This window comes from Sminthopsis crassicaudata, chromosome 4, assembly GCF_048593235.1.
Source record: "Sminthopsis crassicaudata isolate SCR6 chromosome 4, ASM4859323v1, whole genome shotgun sequence".
NCBI lineage: Eukaryota > Metazoa > Chordata > Mammalia > Dasyuromorphia > Dasyuridae > Sminthopsis > Sminthopsis crassicaudata.
Window position 1 is genome coordinate 113,319,150 of NC_133620.1, and position 23,379 is coordinate 113,342,528.

Below are 23,379 nucleotides of genomic sequence, written 5' to 3' on the forward strand. Positions count from 1 at the left end.
ATGAGCTGATTGTCAAGGTCTCATCCTAGGTTTTACTAGTGTTAGAAACATCTGCAGAGGTTAGAGTGGGGGCAGAGTATTTTAGGGTTTTCATCACCCCATCAGGATTTCATTTAACTTTTCTGTTCTCTTGTCTGCAGCAATAAGACCATTGCCTTTTCTGTAGTATTTCCCTCATTCCCTGCAGGTATGCAGGATAAAACATAAAAGAGGAGGGCTTCTTTATTCCTGAGTTGGATCATTCGACTCCAACTTCAGAAAAGGGGGCATTGCTGAAGGGAAGCTCATAGCAGTGATTCTGCCCAACTGCCATCACTATGTCACCACACAGCAGCCATAATTAATGAACATATCAAAAGGTCTACTCAAGGAGCAGGAAAGGTAGACAATGATTTATGTTTACCTACAGGGAAAATTATTTAGCTTCGCCACATCTTTCAGAATAAAGAAGCCCAGAAAGATTTCAATATGGCATGGTATCTCCTAAACCTGGAGGGGAGTTCAGGGAGAGAACCCTCCTGAAACATAAAGAGAAGAATAAACCTCAATGGAAAGAAGCTACTTCTGCCAGAATTATTCTTATTTGTTTGTAAATATTATTTGTTCTCCAGCTATGATTTGACCATCACCATGCTCTATGAATTTCCATGGCTGCTAAAGAATGGCTTGCTTGTTCCCCCTCACATAATCCTGAACAATGTCAAGGATGATTACTAGATGACACCTCATGCAAGTTTTTATTCTAAAATCCAGATTTCTACTGGAAGCCAAAAGCAGTCCTAGAGAGCAAAAGCCCTCTGATCTCCTATGCTCAAGTGACTGGTGCACCAGGCTGCCTTGGAGACAAAATGTCCAGTTTGTCATCTTGAAGGCCATTGTCCAGCAGCCTCTTTAGCCAGTTCTTCAGTTTCTTTGGTTCAGGCCATAAGTAAAACAAGCTGTCTGTAAAAGTAGATAATAAAATCCAGCCTGGAAGGAAAATCCACATACAAAGCTTCTCTCAAATGTCTAATCAGAGTTTTGTCCACAGGGAAAACTGAGCCACATCTGATATACAAGTTATCATTTTGGCTCTCCATAATTAAAACTATTGTTGCCATGGCAATTCAAAGAGTGTTGCAAATAGACACACAGTTAATGTCATGCCTTTCTTGTTGATACAATTTGCAGTCCCAGTCTGGGTTTGTGGTAGGACAGAACAAATGTGACTTTGGCACACCACAGTATAATACCAGCTGACGTGAGGGGACTGGAAACTATATTATGCACTGCAGGTACAGGATTCAAGTGTTTCCCCCCAGATCTAGCACTCTTTTATTAGAAAATTCTTAATAAACAGACAAAACCTGACCTGTAGGAGTGGGGCCCTGAAAGACAGATTTGGGACCAGTGAAAGAATCACGTTCTCGGAGTCAAAGGAGACCCATCCACTGCTCTTTGCCTTTTCTCACGTGAATCCATCTATTGAGCTAAAGAGAATAACTCTGACACAAGCAAGTGGCAATAATGTAAATAGAAACTCTGAAAAAGTAGACTATGTAAATATCTAATAAAAATAATGTCACATATATTATAACATACACTTTTCATAGAAAAATCTTTATGGTTCAGTATATTTAATTTTTGACAGTGAGGAAAGGGTTGATTGTTTTCCCCTGTAGGAGAGAAAGAATTTGATTTTTACTGTTTTTGGGATTGTGGTTATAAGTCTAGTAAAAAGATCTGGTTTCTTTTGCTGGCTGGAGAGTGACTTTACAAACCAGTAATAGTTTAGAGATCAGGGGGAAAAATGGATAATGTTTCGCTTAATGCTGGGGACAGTAGCTCAAGATGTTGGAAGTAGCATATAATGTTTCCCCTGGGGGGATCTGAAGGTAGCAGGGTAGCTGACAAAAAAGCCAAGAGGGCTTTGTAAGTGAAGGGAGCTTTCATCCTGGCAAATAAGTAATGGGAGTACATGGAGGAATTTTGAATGCTGCATGCTGTCACTAACCTAGCTTTCTCTGCAAGAAGAATAGCTAAACACAGCACCAATTACTATATTTCATGGCCACTCTGTCTCACTGGGATACAACTTGTTGTGGGATTAGTGTCTAGAGAGAAATTCTCAAATAAGTGGTTATGGTTACTAAAAGACTATATGCTCAGCTATGGCAACCTTCTTTTAATTTCAAATGTGACCCCAGCCATAACCCAATAGTTCTGCCCTCTGATGACAGAGTAAAATCTAATGCTGTGCCTGAAACTTTATATATATTTCTTTAGTGTTAGGTCCATAACACATATACAACACTTAAAATTAAGTCTCCATTTTTCTATTTTGCCAGCAAAATAAGAAGGGCCTATCCTATGAGCAAAAGTTCTTTTGTTAGGGATACTTTCCCCTAATCAAATATGATGACAAGCCAAGGAAAAAAACCACTTACCACCGAGGCTGGGGGATGAATGAGAACAAAGTTATGAATGCTGACTTGGTCTAAGAGAGGTCTAGTAAACTGACAGACAGGAGTCTTTGCTGAGAGCAATTCAAGGATCTGGGGAATTTCAGCCAAACGCACAAAGGAAACATGAAAAGGGCCAATATGCTGAACCTCTGTAAGAGAGGAAACAAAACCCAGCTGCCTTAATGGCAAAACAAACCTAGTTCAAGGAAGTATGTTTGTCCTGTTCTGTAGCTGAGGGGAGCACAATAATAAATGGGGCAGCTGGTAGGAACCTCTTGTCAGAAATACTACAGATATATTGGGGTCTTAAAAATCAAAACAGAAAGAAGTCATATACCTGTATTGTAGAGGAGTGACAAAGTGGGAAGATACCATCAATCTCAACAACAATTCCATTTATTTAAATAATGCTTTGACTCAAGACTTGTATATTTCAGATCTGAGAAAGTTTAAAAGTGATGCTCCACAGAGAAGAGAGAACTAATAATGAAGGTTAAAGGAAAGAAAGAAGACTAAGTATAATCTTAATAAAGATCATTCTGGAATATGCAGGGATATCCTATAGTAGCAAAGAAAAAATAAGATGAAATGGGCCCAACTGAAGCATAAAAAAACTTGAATTAGTTGTAAGGGAAAATATTTTGCATGTAAACTATAATGTGTATGTGATTTTTTAAAAAAGATAAGATGTGATGTTGGGAAAGGAAGTTCATAATTGGGAATTAATTTTAGGTACACATATAAATATACACATATTCACAAATATACCTACCTATTATTTCATTGATATAGAGAACTCCTAGCAAGAAAATAAGTTTGGAATATGAACAGTTAACAGCTGAGGAGGAAGTGTATGATAATGGGATCTGGCTTTTTGGATCACAGCTTATAATATAGGGTTGACAGATTACTGGCTAGAGATGAAGTATATACCTAAGAAAGAATAGTAAGAAGAATCTGTTTTCAGGATGTCTTCCAAATTTAATTAAAAGTGTTTTGAACTGAAAAGAACGGAGGAGAAGATTATTCATATATATTCTTTAAGTCAGATAACATAGAAAAGAATAACCATAAAGAATGAAGAATTCAAGCTGAAATACACAGGAATTCACAAGAGAAAAATTCAATAAAAGAGACAGCAGTAGAGGTATAGAATCATCTACAGACACACAAAGTTTAGACAACAAGAAAAATTAGAGATTCCAATGCAAGATGGCATTAGGTATTACAAGTACCACAGAAATGTGATAGGATAGAACCCATGACTGGACTACACATCTGGATGAATATAACTTATTCAAAATAACTTATAATAATAACAACACAATAAAGACAGTTTACATTTATATAGCACCTACTAAGTGCCAGAGACTGTGCAATTTGCAATTATCATTTTATTTGATCCTGGGGAACAACCCTGGAAGGTAGGTGCTAGTATCTCCATTTTACAGATGAGGAAACGAAGCAAGAGATTAATTGTTCAAAGTCACACAGCTACTATCTAAGATCAGATTTAAACTCAGTGTATTATCCATTGTGCCACAGACATACAAGCAGGATATGTAAAAGGGATGGGGCATGGGTGGGAGGGATAGCAATGTATGTTAAGGAAACATATTCTTCTGAGGGAATCTAAGAACTGTGTATGTGGGGGGGGCAGGGAAGCATAAAGGGGAATATTCAAGTGAAACTAAAAGAAGAGAGAAATACAAGTGATTTAGTCACTAGACTATACTACAAAACACTTGGACAGAAGAAGATGTTAGATCAAGAGTATAGGAAATAGATGACAAGCCTGGAACAGAAAGGTATGATGGGGAACTTGAATTATCCAGATATCTGTGGAAGCTTTCCCTGCCAAAATCAGAACAGCTAATTACTTCCTTACTTATCCTAGTGATAATTTCATCCTTTAAAAGGTAGAAGAATCAACAACTATAGGAAATTCTTTTCTGGAAATGAATTTCACTAGGAGGAAGAATATGGCTGTTAGGGTGGAAACAATGGAAACTCTGGGGAAGAAGTGCCTACTTTATCCTCAAATTAATGAGTGAATAAAGGAATAGTCTGACATATACTCTAAGATTCTGGGAAAGAAGTTTTCAAAAGGTCCAGAGGAAAGAAAGGTAGGCTCTAATGGACTAAAATGCTTTAGAAGAAATTAGTGTAGGAAAGAGGGGAGATGTATAATTTAATTCCAAAGACAGAAAGAGAAACAATTCCAATGAGGGGTAAAAAGTGATGAGGGAACTTATTAAGAAAAAAAACAACAATATGGATACATAAGAAACTCATTAACCAATTTAGACTTTTAAAAGAAATGTACAGAAACAGAAACAAAACAAGGGAAGAGAAGATAAAAATGAGTAAGGTGTGATCCTAGTAAAATGTCAGAAATATAAGGCTCAGAATGAGCTGAGACTGGCAAGAGAAACTGAGAGCAACAAAAAATATTTTTGTTTATTTGTTTTAAATTACATTAAGAGAAAATAAAGATCAAAGAAGGAATGGGCCCTTTGGTTAGGGTGGATGTAATAATGATAACTGACAATAGAGAGAAGGCAAATTTTACTTTCTTGGATCTTACTTAATCTCTATTTTAACTGAAGAGGATAATAACCTTTATATGGAAAGTGACAGAATCAAAATGACTAATAGGGCAAGTAAGGGAACAGCAAGAGAATAATTAGCTGACTTTGATGAATTCAAGTCATCTTGGCCCAGATGAACTACATCATCAGTTTCTGAGAGACCTAGCAAAGATGATGACCAAAATGTTGTTAATGATATCTGAAAGATCATGGAAAACAAGAGAGGTATCAAAAAAAACTGGAGAAGGGCATATGTTGTATTTTGTTAAATATTGTAGTTTTTTTTTTTTTAAAGTAAGAGTGATAACATCCTGAGAAATTTTAAGAATGTTATTAAAGAAACTGGTGGCAAAGTTTTAGGAAATAAAATGGTGACTGATTATAAAGATGAAGCATAATTTGACAGGATTAGTAAATTAGTAGATAAGGGAAATGATGTAGATATAGTTCACCTAAATTTTAACAAAGTTTTTGATAATAATATCGCATATTATTCCCATGGAGATTGTGGGAGTATGTGTATTAGATGATAATCCAAAAAGCTAGATTTAGAATAGGATATCTATTTACAAAGACTTGATGATTCCATACCAATGTCTCTGGAGAAACACCTCCAGGAATCTGTAGTTAGCTTGTGTTGTTTAACATTTTTATCAATGACTTGAATAAAGACTCAACAAATTCAAGAAGATATAAGTCTGGGAAAGAGTAAAATAATCTGGAGAAGTTATGGGATCATCAGTCTCTAGTTTCCTAAACTAAATTCAATCTTATTTACAAATGGAAAAACCATTCTTAGTTCAGAAATATACAAAAAACATTTGACCTCAGTCTATACTTTGCTGACCCCTAGACTACATCACTGAGCCATATCTAATAAAATGAAATTTGATGGGAATAAATGTGAAGTCTTGAACTTGAGTACAAAAAATCAACTTCACAACTCTAAGATTGGAGAAGCCTGATTAAAGTGTAATTGTTTGGGAAAAATCTAGGAATTTTAGTGTACTGTGAATATGATAATGGGTCCTATCAGCATGATGAGGCAGCCAAAATAGCTAATGTGATTTTGAGATACTTTAAAAGAAGCAAAGGTTATGGAAGAGGGAGGTAAGAGTACCTGATCCATCACCTGCAGCATTTAATTCTGGACACCATCGTTTAAGAGAGCCATTGACAAATCACAGAGTATCCAGAAGAGTTTAACCAGGATGAAAAACAGTCTGAATGACTGAAAGAAGTGGAAATGTTTAATCTAGAGAAGAGAAGATTCAGCTTGGACATGATAGCTACCTTCAAATACCAGAAGGCTATCTTGAGAAGGAAGGATTAGATTTGTTCTGTTTGGTCTCCAGGGCAAAATCAAGGACAAAGACCATAAGTCAAAAAGAGACAAATTTAAATGAGAAAGGAGGAGAACTTATTGATTAGAGCTGTCTGAGGGAAGAAGAACCTCTCTCCTTCTGGATGAATATCCACTACTAATTAATAAAGGTAAATGAATGCTTAGAAGCACAATGAAAAAATATCAAGGTACTAAGGGCTCCATGAAACAAGGATGTTTGGGAACCTCTGCATTATTGCCAAGATGTCTTTTTCTTTAATGGAGCTTCTTAAACTTTTTCTATTCATGACCTCTTTTTGCCTGAGAAATTTTTACACGACCTTGGGGATATAGGTATATAAAATAGAAATTCAAATCAAACATTTACTGATAATAATAAATTATGATTTTGCAACCCTCACATTCAGTTATGTGATACCATATGGAGTCATAGCCTACAGTTTAAGAAGCTTTGATCTATAATATGAATTTTTTAAAAATAATAAAATAAAATAATTCTTTTAGAACATATAAAACAGACTATAAAGTATAACTTTTTATAAAGGAAATTAAATGAATGTACTCTAGCAGTTATTAATATATAAACATATTACCAATGAATGTCCTTTATAAAAATAGCTCCTGAAGTTGCTACTGTGGGAATGTATATATGTATATGTGTAAGTGTGTGTGTGTGTGTGTGTGTATATATATATATATATGTGTATATATATATATATACTTGTATGTATGTGTGTATATACATATATTTATATACATGTATATATATATTTATATATATATACTCACATATCTATGTTTAAACATGTAGGTATAAATGTACAGCAAGATACAAATAATTTCATTAGAAACGATGATACTTTTAAAGAAAATTGTTTTTACTATTGGTTACTTCTTCATAGGATAGTAATTAACTTTTCTTACAAGGATCTAAAGAAATGTGGAGAAAAATTTTAAAAATTTAGAAGTATTAATGTACCCATTGAAATTTAAAAATTCTACTTTACCAGTTTTGTAATATTTTGTAATATTGTAAGCACCAATATTAAATTTTAACCTATATGTCAAAATCATAGATTCCAAGGTAAGAGAAAGGAGGCAAGAGAGAAGAAAGAAAAAGCCTTAACTATTTGTTGAAATTTTAGGATTGGGATGATGGGGGAAATGAAATATATAGAGAAAAACTGAATATAAGCTAATGCTTGATTGTGCACCTTAATTGAGGGGAGCAGCAATATATACAATACAAAACATCAGATAATCCAAAGATCAATTACTCTAAATTGTGTCTTCCCCTCAGCAAATTTACCTTCCTAATTATGATTTGCTGACATTTATATTAAAATTAGTTTGTATTCCCAAAGCACATAACAACTCATAGTGGGGGAAAGGATTCCCCAATAAAGAAGAGAGGCATATGGAAGCCATTCTGGCATGAATAATTTTCTATGAATTATCCATAAAGTGAGTAAACAACACATGGATAATTGAGAGTTGACTATATATCTCTTATTCATCCATCTACTTCAAAATACTTGGTTTTTTTTTTTTGTTTTTTTTTTTTGCATAATGACAAATATTTTTCAACCAGCAAGTTTAAGACTGGAATAACTAGAAGCTTTGATAAATCCTTCCAACTTTCAGATAATTCTCAACCATAATAAAGCAGCATTGGCAAAGATATTAAGGATATGAAAGTAGTTACAAAAAGCAGAAACAAAAATTGCCTTTATAGTCCATCTTGGGTTGCAAAAAGATACTGAAATACAGTACAAAAATAGATCCAAGCAATTTTATTTAAACTAAACACAGCCCAAACTGAAGAAAATGGATCTCATGAAGTTTTCATTGATTAAGTGATTAGTTTACTAGTGAATGATTATTAGTCAGAGAGGCTAGAATTAGTCACTTCATTCCTGCCTCCCATGAATAAAATGTGGGGAGTGCTCTCTCTCCCACCCTCTGTGACAGATGATATCTGTTTTCTCCTGTGAGTTTGAATTTAAGAGCCACTGAAGCTCAGCAACAGTATATTCTGGCTCAAATGAGCTGAAAATTGCATTCAATTTGAATTTCAAAACTGGAGGGGAGGAAGGGGGGAGAAAAGCTCAGCACCCATCAAGACTGTACTTTTCAACTACTTCCTACTGCTTAGCTGTATTCAGGCTGGCTGGAGACTTGAAACTCTGTATATGATGCAGGGAAAGAGCATTGTTGGACTATTGCCCAGTCTGAGTTTAAAAATAAACTTTTAATAGTCAGGATCAAAGCAAACCTTCATTTTATGTACATAATGCACAATGCATCCCACCTCCAGAAAAACAGATTTATCTTTTCAAATCTCAAATTGCATTGGTTTCACTCATATTCTTTGGTTTTAAAGACAAAAAATGAACTCCCTGAAGGACTTTGGCAAAGCAAATTTTGTCTGTAAAATATGTTAACCTCCATTCAACTTCCTTAAGTCCTTTGATTTGCTATAATCAGAATCTTATTTGGTTTGATTTTATTGTGCCCCTTTCTATCCTCTTGCTCTCCCAAGGCCTACTTATCAGATCTTTTATCCACAGCTCATCGCCTTTTTTGTAAAATCTATCAAGCTCATATCAGAATGTTATATAATGTGTATAAAATAAAAGGAAACCAATCATATTGAAATTTACCTTTTTTTTATTTTACAAACAAGTTTACAGAACTTCCAAGTTAAAGATCCCTGACATAAATATGATTAGCTCAAATTATATAATAGCCAAAAAAGTTGCGTGAATGTTCTTTTTTTAAAAGGATTCTTTAAATGAACTATAAGAGACTTATTTTTCCCCCAGATCAAGTACAGACATTTGAACATGTATTTGGAGTAAGGGTTGATGCATCCTATAGGCCTCCTTCTTAAGGGAAAAAAGGTCTTAAGAGGCTATTATTGAAAGAATTCTATGTTGGATTTTGGCTCATAAGGTTTTCCCTAATCAAGCTACACCTATAATTGACAAGAATGAAAAAATAAAGTTATATGGATAAATCTTGGCGTCTGAGGATCTGTGTTCAATCTCAATTCTGTTCTTTATTATCTTCAGGATTACTTTCTCTTTTTTTCTTTATTTTTTATTTTTATTTTTCAATTTCTTCATGGATAAAATAAGAAGGCTGGAACAGATAATCTTTGCCTTTAACAGATAACCTTTTTATTTCTAAATCATATGCTCTTAATCTAAATTCAGCTCCAAGAGAAGATTGAAACCAAATAATGGCATGAATATTGGTCCAAACTTGGCAATTTTACATAAAAAGACAGAAAAAAAATTCAGATTTTCCAGTGGCTAAACCATTCATCCCAAATTTACACATTTTCCCCAATGTCAAGTTCATTTTTTCTTTCTTTTTTTTTTTTTCTACAATATTTGGCAAGATAAAAGAAAAGGTAAGACCAACCATTCTGCTTAGAAAAAAAAGAGAAAAAAAGAGAAGACTGTTTTAAATACCTCCATAGTAAGAGTTAAACAAATTAATTTTCAAAAATACGGTTCCAGGTAAAAATGCTTCCTAAGGGAAGCCTGGCTTCTCAAAAGCCAGCTGTACTTTTTCTCTCATGAATGAGTACATTTTTGGAATACCTATGGGATCCTTTGACATTTCAGAGTACCAATGGGATCCCTTTGATGTCAAGGGGAGCTCTATGCTCAGGTTCCTGGCAGTGGGGTGCCTGCTACCTAAAGAGCAGCTGATAGACCCCCTAACGGATTAGCTTGGTGAGTATACACATGGTTCCTGAAGTACAACATGTGGGAAAACTAATTAGCAAAGTGGCACAAGGCCATTTTCCATCACACCCTTGAGGCCTACTTGTAGAAACTGTATATTTTTTGAGAATGAGTGCTTCAAAGAGGGTTCCATGTTGTGATTAGAAGATTCTATGAGAGGCTCGTTAACAGTTTTCATCAATGCACACCTTCAAACCCAATTTTTTGTTTTGCTTTTTTTGAATAGAGAAAGTAAGGTTAAATAGTAAAACAACAATTATATAAAATTGAGGTTGCAATTTTTCCTTTCCCTTCCTTTCCTAAAGTAGGAAATCAGAAAAGAGAGTTTTTAAGAAACCTTGACAAATCCTTCATTCTAATGAAAGATTAATAAAAGTAACCTTTAAAAGAGAAGGAATTTTAAAAATCAATGATTATAAATAGAGAGACATGTATGAAAAGCCTCAAGCCTACTATCTTGTATAAACTGAGACTATAAAGGAGTCTTGGATCAGGATAGGAATATGCAGATAGGTAGGAAGTTGGGAGGCTTTTTTTAGTTCATGAACATGTGAAAAATGGATTTTACCATGTGGAAATATAAAAGTCGTCCCTGTGTGGAGTAGCAAATAGGGAATATTTAGCATCTTTGCACAGGAAACACACAATTAAATATTAGGAAACATTAAAATCTATAATTTCTATTAATATTCAAAGAAAAGGATATAATGCCAATTATTAATAAGTTTGTGATTTTATAAGTACAAGAGAAAAACTTGCATGAAAAATCTTTTCTTATGCATATTATATTAGAAATGTTGCTTAAAAACAGTTCATCTGTATGTAACATCATCCATATAATGATGCCAATGGCAAGGAAAACTGAGATCACTTGCTGCATGACAGTGAGCTATAACAACATTAAAATGATATAAATTGTCTCTACTCATCTAAAGAAAAAACCTTAAATAAATTCAAGGTAATATTGTATTATAATGGCAATTGTCTGGTCCATTTCTCCTTCTGACTCTAAGCATATATCCATTTCCCAAGCAACACTATTTCTCAATATCTGAACATTCCATATGACATATACAAATAGTTGACCTATATTTGGAAGGAAGGTAACCCCAAAATCCAGCATTTGCTTCCTTCAAGTCATGTGCCAGGCACCTAATGGTGTAATGGAGTTCGAAGAGATAAAAGTGAAATATGTTCATTGAAGAAATATCAGGGAAATAAATCCTAGGAGGAGGATCCTAAAGGAATGATCTGAGACAGTGTTTCCAATGTTCCAGGACTAAGGGACTAGATAAAAGATAAGTTGTTGTTCATCCTTCATTTTGAAGAGGAACCAAAAGAATAAGTAATCAAGAACTGGAAAACTTTATTGATTTCAAGTCTCCAAAAAATGCAACTGCCTCTCACCTACCTTGCTTTCCTTGGTAGTTTTAACTTCCAATTCCCCCATTCTTCTTAAGAATTACAGGGAAGGGGAATTAGGAAAAGCATATATTATTGCTAATTTTGTGATTTCTAATATACTGATGTATCACAGAATGCAATTTCCCATAGAATAAGTTATAAATAGTAATAAAGATTATAAGCTATTCCACAAACATCTACTTAATCTATATAATGTAACTAATTTTTTCCCTACTATTTGTCACTTCCATATGTGAAATCCCTGTACAATAATCAAGTGGACAGATCAATAAAGATATGGAATCATATAAATTGTGGCATTCTTACTATAACTGAAAATAGAAGATAAAAAGAAGTTGCAGCCAAATGGAAGAATGAATCTTGGATTCTCCTCAGGGAGGCAAATAAAAGAATTGGTAGCATTGATCTTATCATGCATTCAAAGGCAATCATTTCATGAGACATTTGGTCATAACATAGTGCAGTGCTCGTGCAAAAAGACCACCATAAAAATAATTGCAGCTTATGAACCAATATATCTGTTGCAGAGGATGGAGAGGTAGAGAAGCACTCAGATAGACTTGATAAGATTCTCCAAATCTCATTCAGTGACTTCATTGTCTAATAGATAGCAAGCCATTAATAAATGCTTGTTGACTGACTGACCAAAAGTGTGCTTAGGCAAGAACAGCAAAAAATACATTGGAAAATATGGTCCAAAAGTACAGAAGATGAGAGGCTCCACTTTTTCCCAACTATAGAACTATAGGTATAATATAGAATGCTTCAAAAAGCAGAAGCAGAAAGGAAGAATAATTCACTTCTATGGAATTTTAGGGATTGAGTACACAGTAAAGTAGATTGAAAGGCAGAAAGATATTTTTCACCTTTTCTATCTGGATATATACATACACACACACACACACACCACATGTAGTTAACTGGGTTTTATTATTTATCAAGATAAGGATTCTTTGATTTCTTTGAAAATATATAGTACTTAACTCCTACCTAATTAATATATAGCTAAGCTTGTTTGTAGTCTCAAAGGGAGGTAAGGCAAGGCTGAGAAAATAGAAAAAGCATGAGGGGATCAAGAAGGGACTCTCCAAGAACAGATCAGTGCTTTATTGAGAACTCAGAGAAGCACAGTATTATTTTAGGTACAGATATTAATTAACTAAGGTGCTTCTTGTCCTCAAAATGGTTGCAAGATAATAGAAAGATTTACATCTTTTACATCAATCAATTGATGTAATCATCAATTGCAATTCCATTCAATTACATTGAATCATTTAAATCAATTACAATCAATAAATATTTATATCAGTAGATGGAAAGAAAAGGAAGGGGGCAGAGAATATGTGGGTTAGAAAGTGAACTATATGTTTGATACTATTCTTCTAATCTAATCCTTTTAGAACCTTGTTCAGATAATGTCATATGCCTTCAATCCTCCCCTCTCATTTCATTTCCTCTATAAGATTTTCTGTTTTCCTTCTGCTTTCCTTTCCTCCCCTTGAAAAAAAATGTGTTTCTTTGAACCTGCTATCCATTTAAACTATGGTTCTATTTATCCTTTCCTTTTAAATTCCACACTTAAAGAAAAATAGTTGACATTGAGTACTTTTATTATAATGAACCTCTTCAAAGTGAAGTGCATAAAGGAAAAATCTGGCTTAGGGAAAAAGAAGAAAAAGTCATCAACAAACATTTACTATGCACCTACTATGTGCCAAAGGCAGCTAAGTGGCATAGTGAATAAATCATTGAGCTTGGAATCAGGAAGAGATCTAATAAGTTCTTCTTTGATTTTTACTAGCTATGTGACCCTGAATATTTAAATCACTTAACCCTGTTTGCCTCAGTTCCTTCTCTATAAAATGAGCTGGAAAAGGAAAGAGAAAATCATTCCAGTATTTCTGCCAAGAAAAACCCCAAAAGGGGTTACAAAGGGTCGAATACAACTGAAAAATAACTGAAAGACAACACCACCATAGCAATATTCTAGGCACTGTACTAAGTACTGGGGAAAGAAAAGAAAAGCAAAAACAATCCCTGTTCTCAAGGAGCTCACAGTCTAAAGGAACCCTTAAGTAAGAGTGAAAACAAAGGCCTAGGCAAAAGGAGTCCCTGAAAGTAGTCTGTACATTGACCCACACCTAACACCCTATACCAAGATAAGGTCGAAATTTATTCATGATTTGGACAGAGTGGTATTATAAGCAAATTAGAAGAACAAAGGATAATCTACCTCTGGATTTGTGGAAAAGGAAGGAATCTGTGGCCAAAGAAGAACTAGAGTTCATTATTGAACACAAAATAAGATAATTTTGGTTATATTAAGTTAAAAAGTTTTTGTAAAAACAAAACTAATGCATACAAGATTAGAAGGGAAGCAATAAACTGGGAAAACATTTTTACATTCGAGGTTCTGATAAAGACCTCATTTCTAAAATATATAGAGAATTGACTCAAATTTATAAGAATTCAAGCCATTCTCCAATTGATAAATGGTCAAAGGACATGAACAGACAATTTTCAGATGAAGAAATTGAAACCATTTCTAATCATATGAAAAGGTTCTCTAAATCACTATTGATGAGAGAAATGCAAATTAAGACAATTCTGCAGTATCACTACACACCTCTGATTTTGGCTGATAGGAAAAGATAATGACCAATGACGGGGATGTGGGAAAACTGAGACACTAATACATTGTTGGTGGAGTTGTGAACTAATCAACAATTCTAGAGAGCAATTTGGAACTACGTCCAAAGGACTACCAACCTGTGCATATCCTTTGACCCAGTAATGTTTCTACTGGGCTTATATCCCAAAAAGAGCTTAAAGGAGGGAAAGGGACCCACATGTGCAAAAATGTTTGTGGCAGCCCTTTTTTGTAGTGGCAAGAAACTGGAAACTAAGGAGATGTGCATCAATTGGAGAATGGCTGAATAAATTATGGTATATGAATGTTATGGAATATTATTGTTCTATAAGAAACAATCAGTAGGATGATTTCAGAGAGACCTGGAGAGACTTACATGAATTGATGCTAAGTGAAGTGAACAGAATTATACACAGCAAAAATAAGATTATACAATGATTGATTCTGATGGATGTGACTCTTTTTAACAATGAAATGATTCAGGCCAGTTCTAATGATGGTATGGTGAAGAGAGTCATCTATACCCAAAGAAAGTACTGTAGGAACTGAGTATGGATCACAACATAGCATAATTAACTCATTATTTGCTTGCATTTTATTTTCTTTCATTTTTTGATCTCACTTTTCTTGTGCAGAAAGATAATTATGAAAGTATGTATTTATATATTAGATTTAACATATTTTTACCATGTTTAACATATATTGGATTACTTGCCATCTAGGGGAGGGTATAGGAAAAGGGAGAGGAAAATTGGAACAAAAGGTTTTGCAAGGGTAAATGTTGAAAAATTATTCATACATATGTTTTGAAAATAAAAAGCTTTATATAAAAAAAGAAGGCAGCCTATTAAGAGCTCTTGAGGGGAGGAATGCAAATACAAGAAAAAAACTTTTTTTCATTCTCTTCCTTTCCTTGAAAGTACTGAAGATATTCCCAAAAAACATTGTACTCTGTAACAGCAATATAGTAAGAATTGTCAACGAAAAAAACTCTAGCTTCTCTGAACTGGACAATGATCCAAGACAATTCCAAAGAACCGACAATAAAACTACAATCTACCTTCTACATGAGAACTGATAAGCTCTGAAAACAAATTGAAGCATATTTTTTTCACTTTGCATATTTTTCTTCAGGTGTGAATGTGCATTTTTTTGCAACATGCCTAATGTTAAAAAACGTTTTGCATGATTGCACATATATAACTGATATATTGCTTAACTTCTCAAGGGGGCAGGAAGGTAGGAGAGAATTTGGAACTCAAAAAATTTTCAAAGTAATGTTAAAACATTTTAATGTAATTGACAAATATTTGACAAAATATATATGTATGAAATAAAAAAAATATATATATGCACACATATAATGTATAGAAAAGAACTGGACGTATTAACAGCTTCAGAAACAGGTTCTGGCCAACAAGACTGATAGCAGATTCCATACTCCTCCCTAAAAGGAAAATGGCTTTACTATAGCTGCCATAAATTACACTATGGTAAAATATACAGGACCAATTAGAGCTGGTTGGTCCATGTAAGAGGTCACCTGCCTTCCACTGAAACATGAACCCTAAGAAAGCTCCCTATAACAGAGATAACCAGTTAGCTCCTATCTCAACTTTTTACAATCAGACAAACCACTTCTGATGGTGATTAAGGCATAACATTTCTGATGATTTATTAAGAGCTCTTAGTTACATCAGACAGCTTATAATTAACAGCTTCCCCTTTCTCAAATAAATAAATAAATGAATGAAATGAGAGCTGCTAAGTGCTGGGCTGCTCCAAAGCCTGGATGACATCATCGGCAGCTGCCAGTCACCAAGAGGGCAAATATCACAGCTAAAGGCAGTGTTGGAATAGAGGATGCTAAAAGGGGATGAGAGCGAAGAGTGTGGAGAGAGAAGAGAGAGGAAGGAGGGCATTTGCTCAATCAGTACCTATTTTCAGAATTTCCTTCAACCTGGCTTGGACTGAAAGCCATCAATTATTTAAAAGATGTAACATGATGCTTCCTTTGTTGAGGCAAATCTGCAAGCAGACCCCAAGAGAGAATAAAAAATGAATTAGGCAGAATTTATTAGTGTGCTTGAAGAAAACAGAGATTTAGCCACCGGGGCTGGCTCTAGTTTTAAAAATAGTATATGTTTGCCCCTGAAAGCCACACATAGCTCTTTCCCCCTCCTTTTAATTTATTTATTTTAAGCAGGGGATAATACTGAAAGAGGAATCAATCATTTCTTAAACTTCTTCTTTCTTTTCTGACTCAGCCTGATGTATTGTCTTCATTTAAATTACAAATACACTAATCTGAAACACTGTTTACCGAGTAGCATATTAAATGAAAGATACAAGAAATTGCATCACTCACATTTTAAAAATGACTTTCGACTTGAGGCCTCATAAAAAATAGCCGACAGTGTTCTCTGCCTTGGATGCTATATTTCAGTTCTGGTGAATGAAATTCAATTAGTAGGCTTTGTACTTAGGACATTACAATGCTGATGGTTGGTCTGATCAAAACCAAAGTGCCAAGGCCTCAAACTGCTCTTGGCAGACCATCATTAAGTAATATTTCAATGTAATAGATTGGCATTAAGAAGTTTTTTTGGGTACAAATCAATCAAATGAGATAATTTTTATAAAGTGCTTAGTACAATGTCTGGCACATAGTAGGCACTATATAAATGTCAATCATCATTATAGTATTTTCACAATGGTTAGAAAATGGGGAGAATTTAGGAATGATAAATTTAGTGAATAGGAGATAGAAAATAAAGAGGATGGGAAAAACCATGGACCAGCTGATTTGAAGAATACTATCTACTTTTTCATTTCTAAAAAGTCCAAAATGGAAAATTAAAATTAAATATTGGGCGGGAATGGGTTATTATTATTATTTTTGGTACTTCCTATTTTCCTAAGATAGCTGATTCTTTGGAATCTTCAGTGAAAAACATAATGAGACAGCCCTTCAATGCTTAGTGACACTCCTGTTAACTAGATTTGATTTTGACCAAATTCACAAATCAAAGATCTTAACTTTCTTCCATGACTTAATGGGTAATTTAGAGAGTGATTTGAAGCACAGAAAGAGTTACAATACTACCAAGTAACTAGTAAATTACAATATTACAATACAAAACTAGTAAGAAGCAGAAGCAGGGTGTTTATCTAAGTCTTTCTAACTCCTGTCTACTAAGTCAAAATGAAGTATCAAATACACAGGCTGCAAAACTCTCCAGTGAAGCAGGATCAGATTAAAATGTAATTGGTAAGTATTTATCAAAATAAATAAAATATAATAAAACATAGATAATGTTAATATGTGATTTTCCAGATCAATATGTGGTCCCAAAGGAAACTTTATATGTCATTTATGACTACCATTTCTCTTTAATCTGTAGCACTGAACTACAATATCTCTCATAAATATATATGTATATATATATATGATTAACTTAAATAAACCATTGGATAGAAACAAATGTTGTCCTTAACAAAGTATTACTTAATTTATCACATTTTCCTCATCTTGTGTTCTAGGAAAGTAGTTTTCAGGAACGTTTCATAAATATCCATGTCATCCTTGCACAAGGGCCATGCTAATCTTCTCAGTATTGTTTCAATTTTAGTATATGTGCTGCCGAAGTTAGCATGGATAGTAAATTTTAGATCAAATCTCAGTGGCTTCTTTAGGGGGAATGAAATTATATTCCCATTTTTAAAAAGCTAATAAAAATATTCCTTCTTGTGCAAAACAGAAATACTTCCAAATTTCATTCAAAAGTTCATGTACTTAAAAAAAATCTTTTCAGTTGTTGATATTTGGCAAAATAACTAGACTGAAACATGGTAAATCAGATTTCTCAATCATCTGTTTGGATCACTATATAGATAATCTAGCTACATTTGTTAAAATAGATTAAGGAGGGTAAGACAAACTATATGGCTAGTTGATTTGATTGAAGTTTTATCTGGTGTTTCACAACCAGAAAATTTAAAAAATGGAAAATTAAAATTGAATATTGAGCAACAATAGATTAAATGAAAAAAAATTTGGAACTTCCTTCTACCTACTCAAGTGAAAACCTGATTATCATCAAGAGTTTAAACTAGTGAGTGAAACTAAAGGGGAAGCAATGCCAGTCACGCCATGTGTTATGGAAAAGCTAGTGATAAAAGAATTTTCTGTAAAGTTCTCTTTGACACAGCTTCAAATGTAGTTATCAATGTAGCCCTGTTTGTCTTACATTGCATATTTCCAAAGGGCTGCCATACCAGTTGCTAAATTTTTAAAGCTGTGGCTGATGATTATTTGATAATCGGCAATTCTGAGCCTAATAAAGCTTTCTTTTTAAATATATATAAGATACAAATTTCCACTTTAGTCATCTTGTAAAAAAAGAATCAGAATAAGAGGGAAAAACCACAGAAAGAAAAAGCAACAAAAAGTGAAAATAATATGTTTCAATCTACATTTAGACTCATAGTTGTTTCTCTGGTTGTGGGCAGCATTTTCCATCATCCAAGTCTTTTACAATTGTCTTACAACATTGTATTGCTGAGAAGAGCAAAATTTATCAAAGCTGATCATCCACATAATGTTGCTGTTAATGTGTACAATGTGCTCCTGGTTCTGCTCACTTCCCTTAGCATCAGTTCATGTAAGTCTTTCCAGGTTTTTCTGAAATCCACCTGCCAATTATTTCTTATAGAACATTAGTATTCCATAACATTCATATACCACAGTTTTTTGGCTATTCCTACTAGTGCTTTCTTTGAAGCAATCATGCTTTGCTTTCCTATAAACCAATATTATTGAAAGGTTAAAAAAATTACATATACACATCCCATTCCAAAACTGTATTTAAAGAACTGTTTCTTTGGCAGGAATTGGGGCTAACCAATCATCATTTTCACAGTTAAAAGTAACAGACAGATGAAGAAACATACAGGCAAATATTGGAATTTACAAAAACAAAATTATGAAAATACATCATTCTATAACAATTAAAATCCCTTCTCTCTAGCCTACTCAAAGAGCTTAAAGAGACACATCACCACCTAAAATTACATGGCACCATCATTTTGATATGTGAATTTACAATTTTTGATATTTGAAAGGAAGCACACTAACATTCTTTTTAAATTCTTCTCATGTCACCTACATTCCAAACATACATGAGAAGTGTTTTAACTTAGATGTAAAAAATGTAAAAACAATTGATTTCATTTTATTCCCCTTCTTTGATGGCAACCATAGGAAAATTCATGACAAATTCTAGGAAAAAATATTGTTCAAGAGGTGAATTCTGGCTCCTTGATTTATTCTTTAGGCAGCTGTTAGCAGTTTTTGGAATAGCCCAAGGTTATAACATGATCAAGCTTTAAATGGATAGGTTTGGCTTTTGTGCCCTTCTAAATAACATTTTTCTTAGATTTTTCCTTCATCAAATAATTCAAAGAATTTTTGTTAAAAAATCTGTCGAGATATGCATGTAAAAACATGCACTATTTTCCTCCACTATTTGTAAAAAAACCCATCACATTAATGCTATGATGAGATTACAAACATTACCAAACACCCCAAGCCAGAACTTAATAATTAAAAGAAATGCAGTGTGGTACAGTCAGGAAAACTTCTGCATTTGGAGTCTAAGAATGTAGGTTCAAACTTCAGGTCTGCTACTTATTATCTGTAGGACCTTGAGTCTTTCTCTCAGCCTCAGTTCCTCATGTGAAAAAAAAGGGGGGGCTACACTAAGCAACAAATGGTTATGCCTTCAGCTCTAGTCTATGATTCCTATGATTTTATTATAAATCATACCCATTCCACACAGCACATCCAATGACTTTTAGTACATTCTGTGTTATGCCTTAAACTGTAGTGAGTTAAATATATGTGAACTAATATTAATAGGTTTGTTTCTCCTAGCTTTTGTATGTTCAAATGTGCAACCACTATTTGACATTTTTAAACAGTTAATTTCTTTTTATAATCTTTTCAAAAGAAAAACTACATCAGTGTGGTATTAATACGAACACTTTTCATTGATGGCCCTTTCAGTGAGAGAACAATTCAGTCCTAGAGACTGTTAATAATATCCTCATTTAAATGCTCTTTGTGGACTCTTTCCTTGAGTTAAAATATTAAGCAAGGAAAAGCAAACTCACAGACTCCAAAGAAATAGTCTGTACAGGGATAGGTTTTCTTGGGGCCTGAGGTACAGTGAAGAGCTTTAGTCCACTCTAATTCTAAGCAAAGGAAAATAGCTCCAGACTGACCTATATAACATTTTTATTTTATTTTCTCTTTTTTCTCTCCTCTCTTACTTTTCTATTCCCTTGAAGTATCTTTTCTTCTTTTCTTCTCCAAGTCAATTTGGCATCTTCCAGAGATGGGGACTGGTTAAGATTAGGTAGAGGGAACAAAGCATACAGATTTGCTTTTCTTTCCTCACATCACACTTGACAATTCTGGGATTTTTGCATATAATTAGTTTGTTCCAACAGTCACCCACAAGGAAATGTATTACTCCCAACTCCCTGCAATACAGTGGGCAACTCATCCTACCCTATTCAGTGATGTCACCTGAATGAAGTCTTTCAATCTATATTCATTTCCTCTTCAGAACTATATAAAGAACCTAATCCATAAGTACTAAGAGCTGTCAAGGAAATTAACTACAAAAAAGGATGGCCCTTCCAGCAAAATGAAAATGTTAAACATATACCATTTGACTTTTTTCCCCCTTCACTGACTTAGTGTTGCTGGAGAAGAAAAACATAAATATATTATTTTCAGATACCCCAAATTTTCCAAGGGTAGATGAAAAGGAATTTGTTTTCTTAAATATATGCTACAATAGAAGAACTTTTACAATAGGTGTAACAAACAACAATAAGGAGAGTTTATCTTTTCTTCCCTGAACTATCTCAATAGTCTTAGTAGATTTAGTTGGTTTCTTAACTTCCAGCCTTTTCCCAACCCAGCTTCCACAGTTTCTAATTTATATTCTTAATGAATAGCATAATCATATCACTCTTCTGCTCAAGAAAATAAGTGTGATACCATTTGGGGTTTTCTTAGCAAAGAAACTGAAGTGATTTGCCATTTCCTTCTCCAGCTCATTTTACATATGAGGAAACTGAGGCAAACAGGGCTAAGTGACTTACCCAGGGTCACACAGTGTCTGAGGTTGGATTTGAACTAGGGTCTTCTTGACTACAGCTCTTTATTCAATGCAACACTTAGCTGCCCTTCTCTTGCCTCTCTCATAGGATACAAACTTCTCTGTTTGGCATCCGAAACCCTTCACCATCTGCTTCAGTCTGCCTTTCCAGGTTTACTATTCATTACTCCCCTTTATGCACTCTATGTATCAGCCAAACCAGCTTATTTGCTGTTTCTTATACACTACAATCCATCGCCTGTCTCCATGCCTTTGAATAGGCCTCCCTGCCTGGAAAGCACTCCCTCCTTGCCTCTGCCTCATAAAATTGTTAGTGCCTTCAAAGCTCAGAACAAGCATTATTTTCTATACGAGTATATTCTGATTCCACCCCAGATATAAGTGCTTTTCCCCAGAAATTTCTTTGTATACATTTTAATTTAATTTTCAATGTACCTGTTAGCTTCCCTCAGAATACAAATGCTTTATTTTAGAGTATACAATATATACCATCCAGCATGTTGCCTAGAACATAGTAGACTTACTGAATAAATGAATGATCTTTCACTGCTAACAATGTGGTCTTAATATAGTATAGAAGGACATTCTCCTAACTCTATGAACCTGACAAGAGCATATCTCAGAGGCAACTAAAGAACATAATTGGATCAAAAACTAAATTCTACAAGTAAAATATCTATATAACTATATGTATCTAAAGAGTCTATTTGGGTTTTTTGTTTGTTTTGTTGTTTTTAATTTTACAATCAGAACTGAGGCTTAATCACTTGTATGTGTTATAGGACCAGATGGTTTAAGTGGGTGTTTATTTACAGGCTCTCCTTGTTCAAGGATTTTAGCCAATTTTGAGAGCAAAGCTTAGAATCACCAGTAACAGGAAGGAATAAAGATGAGTGACAAAAGGAGTAGAATTCATTGTGTTTGGCCATCAGTCCCTCTCTCATCCCACCAAACGTAGTCAACCACTTAGGGTCAAAAAGACAGTAATATATGAAAAAAAGTGTTTTTAGCTTTCTATTTAAAAGGCATATAAACATGGTTATTAGATGCAAAACAAAAGGTCTTTTTTTAATAGTTCCAAAATATCCAGCCCCAATATATCTGAACTTCCAAATCCATATTCTCCACAGCCTACTGAACATCTACCCTTGCTTGTTTTACCAGTATGTCAAAATCATAGGCAAGGCAAAGATAAAATGAATCTTAAATCTCAACAGTGAAAAGAGAAAGGAAGATGTAGCAGAGTAGAAAAAATACTACTTTGACTTGACTTTGAGTCCTGGCTCTACCACTTACTTCCAGTATAACTCTGGGAAAATAACTTTCCTTCCTGGACCTCAGTTTCCTCAATAAATGAACTAAATAATCTCTAAAGTCACTGACAATTCTAAATGCTATTCTTATATCATAGGGTTAAAGTGCTAAGAGTTGGGTTTATACATAAGGATTTTTCTTTGTAGATAACTGAGAGAAATTGTTGTTTGTATTTGAATTTTGGCAGAAATCTAATTAGGACCAAATGATGTTAAGCTAGAAAACAAAAGAAAAAGCCTTATTTAGTAGCCCCTGCTGACCAACCCCTTTGGTTCAGTGATCAGGCACAGCAAACAGACAGTTTGCCATGGCAGTTAGCCCCATGAGTTAATCACATGATTGACAAATAACTGAGGATCTCAATTACAGCAAGTATGGAGAACATGGGTAATTTTCAGTGAACTGTCAGGAATGCACTGTTTCTACCAGTGCCAAGAAAGTTATATGGTAACAAACAGTAGGATGGTCTCTTTCCCAAATAAAAGAACTGGAGAAATAGCTATCTACTTTCCATTTTAGCAGAGTGAATGCAGTATTACTTGAAATAATAAGAATTGTTTTAAAAGGAAGTTATAATGAGAATCTGAAAAAACTTAACCTATAGAATGTGAAACTTAAGATAGAAAGAATGAGGACCACTCAAACTTTGGAACTTGGCA

General features: G+C 34.0%; 1 protein-coding gene and 1 non-coding gene across 15 annotated transcripts in view; both read right to left on the minus strand.

The window, feature by feature from the left end:
- ESRRG (estrogen related receptor gamma) overlaps positions 1-23,379 on the minus strand; it is a 657,723-nt gene that overhangs the window by 437,490 nt on the left and 196,854 nt on the right. The window lies entirely within an intron of this gene.
- On the minus strand, positions 17,763-17,869 carry LOC141541966 (U6 spliceosomal RNA). Its single transcript, XR_012481981.1, has one exon. It is a non-coding gene; the product is annotated as a U6 spliceosomal RNA (small nuclear RNA).